Here is a 4,330-nt window from a genome sequence, read left to right on the forward strand (position 1 = left end):
CAAAAAAAAAAAAAAAAAAAAAAAAAAAAAAAAAAATTAGCTGGGCGTGGTGGCGGGCACCTGTAATCCCAGCTACTTGGGAGGCTGAGGCAGGAGAATCGCTTGAGCCCGGGAGGCAGAGGTTGTAGTGAACTGAGATCGCGCCACTGCACTCCAGTCTGGGCAACAGAGCCAGATCCTGTCTAAAAAAAGCAAAACAAAACAGCAACAAAACCCCCAGGAGTTCCTGTACCCACATTCTAGTGGGGAAGACAGGAAGCAAATTAACAAACATCTAATAACTATTTTAAAAAGCCAGATACACGATATTTCACGTGGATGACCCGATTGACCTGCTGCGGGTCAGGTAAACAGACTTCCGGTTCGCATCCTCAGCTTGGTCTTGAAGCTGGGGAAAATATGCTACACGGTTCCCCGCTTCAGCCACCAGAGGGCGCGCCCTCCCCGTGTGTCGTCTTTAGCGCACTTTTTCTCCCGCTGCTGTCAGTCACAGGGCAGCCCCTTAGCGGAACAGAGATCCTGTTCTGTGATGTTCCTGGGGGCCTGCCTCTCCCAGGGAGTAACGGGCTCCTATGAAGAGTAATAGCAACCATAATGTAGAGACTAAGAGCAAAGAGTTAGTGAGTTTTATGCTGATGTCCAAAGTCATAGGGCATTTCATTTTTCTTTTTTTCCTTTCCTTTAAAAAAATTGGCTGGGCATGGTGGCTCACACCTATAATCCCAGCTCTTTGGGAGGCCGAGGTGGGTGGATCACCCGAGGTCAGGAGTTCGAGACCAGCATGGCCAACATGATGAAACCCCCATCTCTACTAAAAATATAAAAAATTAGCTGGCTATGGTGGTGGGCGCCTGTAATCCCAGCTATTCAGGAGGCTGAGGCAGGAGAATCACTGGAACCCGGGAGGTGGAGGTTGCAATGAGCCGAGATCGCACCATTGCACTCCAGCCTGGGCAATAAGAGCAAAACTGTGTCTTTAAAAAAAAAAAAAAAAAAAAAAGGCGATTGGGTCGTGAGAGCTCTGTTCTCATAAATAAATTAATACATTCATGAATTAATAGGTTAATAGATTAATGGGTTATCATGGTAGTAGGACTGGTGGCTTTATAAGAAGAAGAAGAGAGAGTAGCTAGCATCCTCAGCCCCCTCGCCATGGGATGCCGCATGCTGCCTTGACACCCTGTAGCGTCCCCACTAGCAAGAAGGCTCTCATCAGAAGCACCCCACACTGTGGCTCAAGCCTGTAATCCCAGCACTTTGGGAGGCCGAGATGGGCGGATCATGAGGTCAGGAGATCGAGACCATCCTGGCTAACACGGTGAAACCCTGTCTCTACTAAAAAAAAAATACAAAAAACTAGCCGGGCGAGGTGGCGGGCGCCTGTAGTCCCAGCTACTCGGGAGGCTGAGGCAGGAGAATGGCGTGAACCCGGGAGGCGGAGCTTGCAGTGAGCTGAGATCCGGCCACTGCACTCCAGCCTGGGTGACAGAGCGAGACTTTGTCTCAAAAAAAAAAAAAAAAAAAAGAAAGAAAGAAAAAAAAAGACGCACCCCACAGTTTCAGCCTCAGAACTGTAGGAAATAAATTTTGTTTCTTTATAAGTTACCCAGTTTCAGATATTCTGTTATAAGCAACAAAAAATGGACTAAGACAGGAATATTACTGGGTTAAGAAATAAAAAAAGAACTATTGATACATGCAACAATCTGGATAAATCTCAAGGGCATTATGCTAAATGAATAAAAGTCAATCTCAAAAGATTTCATACTATATAATTCCAATTATATAACTTTTTTTTTTTTTTTAAATGGAGTCTTACTCTGTCACCCAGGCTGGAGTACAGTGGCACAATCTTGGCTCACTCTTCATGCAACCTCTGCCTCCCAGATTCAAGCAATCTCCTTGCCTCAGCCTCCCAAGTAGCTGGGATTACAGGAGTGCACTACCACACTCGGGTAATTTTTGTATTTTTAGTAGAGGTGAGGTTTCACCATATTGGCCAGTCCAGTTTTGAACTCCTGACCTCAGGTGATCTACCCGCCTTGACCTCTTAAAGTGCTGTGATTACAGGCGTGAGCCACAGCGCCCGGCCTATATAACATTCTTACAATGAGAAAACAACAGAGATGGAGAACAGATTGGTAGTTGCAAAGGGACAGATATAGTGTGTTTGTGTATGTGTGTGTATATGTGTGTGTGCGCATGCCACTATAGTGGTAACACAAGGGAATTCCTTTGTGGGTCTGTATCTTGATTGTGGTGGTGTATATACAAATATTTACAGGGATCAAATTGTATAGAAACAACATGCATGCGTATGCACACACATACACAGGAATGCATGTAAAACTGGTGAATACTGAATAAAGTCCTCTGTAATCTAGTTAACAGTAATGTACCCATGTCACTTTCCTGGTTTTGATATTATGCTGTGATTATATAAGATGTTCCCATGTGGGAATACTGGATGAATGTTACATGGGACTATAGGTACTATTTAATTTCCTGTGAGTCTGTAAGAGTTCAACACAAAAAGTAATTACAAAAGAAGAAAAGAAAAGGTGCTGGTGATGACAAGGTTGTTGGGAAAAGGGCTTGTGGGGTGCCTGCATAAACTGGCCATAAAAATATGGGACAATAGGCCGGGTGCGGTGGCTCAAGCCTATAATCCCAGCACTTTGGGAGGCCAAGGCGGGCGGATCACGAGGTCAGGAGATCGAGACCATCCTGGCTAACACGGTGAAACCCCGTCTCTACTAAAAAAATACAAAAAACTAGCCGGGTGAGGTGGCGGGCGCCTGTAGTCCCAGCTACTCGGGAGGCTGAGGCGGGAGAATGGCGTAAACCCGGGAGGCGGAGCTTGCAGTGAGCTGAGATCCGGCCACTGCACTCCAGCCTGGGTGACAGAGCAAGACTCCGTCTCAAAAAAAAAAAAAAAAAAAAACCAAAAGAGGACAGGTCTCCTGCCAGGGAACCCAAGGTCTCCTGCCAGGGAACCCAAGATAGTGGGGAAACTGGTTGTTCACCTTGATCTTTTTTCTTAGTGTAGAAACAGTGGATTGGGGGAAAATATTCCACAAGTTTGGTGCCCTGCAGAATGGAGGGAGGGGAGTCACAAATGTGGAAGTCGGATTCTCTTACCCTCTGCTCAGAATTCTTTTCACTTCTCTGTGGCCCTGGGAACTGTTCTGTCTTCATATTTGAGTTATCGGATATTTCTGGTGTTAATCTCTGTGCTGTATATTTGGTTTTGGTTTTCTGTGGGAGTTGGGGGAGTGAAGCCAGCTTGCTTCTATGACACCATTTTGGAACGGGAAGCTACATTTCCGATTTCTTTGATTTGGAAACATACTGGGTTAAAATTAATGTGGAGTACTGACTGTGTTATCGGGCAACATTGTTTATCATTTAAAAGACCCTTGATCTGGACTACAGGGACGTGAGTAGACACATAGCCTCAGAAAGATTACATAACCTGAACTACAAAACATGGTGTAGGAATTAAGTCTTGGGTGCCATGGGTGGAGTCTTTTGTTACTGAGCATGACAGTTGTGTATGTTGGGAGCTACACTCATAAACTGATATAAGCTATTTTTGCCTGTCCTGTTTGAGGAATGGTCCATACCACCAACCAGACGGTCTTACTCCTTTCAATTGAACTGCCTATTTTGGCGGCTGGAAAGCAACACCTTGATAGTTGTAAGTATTCCCAATAAAGATGAATCTAACTCTTTCATGCTGACATGTTAGATGTCCTTCCTGTTTTTAAAATCCTGGTGCCAAGCTAAAGCTATGTTGTCTTTTGCATGTGAATGTCAATCTGAACTCAGGAAGTATGCTGCTGATCTTACATAGTGGTTGCAAGTAGGAAACAGACATACAATTGAGAAAATCAGCAAAGACACAAATTGATTATTCAAAGAGATTGATACAATTGAAAGTGAAGTTGGGAGTGTCGAGGGGCATTATAACATTTGTTCATGGGAAAGAGAAACCTGTACGTGGGAATAAACTCTGCGTCCATGGCTTGAGGGACAGTAGAGGCACGACAAGCAAAATTTTCAGATAATTATGGGATGAAGACAAATATGGGATTGTCTGATAATCATGAGATTAATTCCAAAATTTATTGACATTAAGCATATCCATCATTCCAGGGGCTCAACTGCAGGAAGTTCCTACCTATGCCAAATGATTGATTTTGCAAATTGATTTTACCAAAGTGTTAGGGTAGCATCCATCAAATAAATCAAATCCACCTCTATGTCCTCCCAACTTTCTCCATCTCAATTCCATTGTAAGCTCTTCCACAATTTTTTTTTCTATCCA

Source organism: Theropithecus gelada, chromosome 19, assembly GCF_003255815.1.
Source record: "Theropithecus gelada isolate Dixy chromosome 19, Tgel_1.0, whole genome shotgun sequence".
NCBI lineage: Eukaryota > Metazoa > Chordata > Mammalia > Primates > Cercopithecidae > Theropithecus > Theropithecus gelada.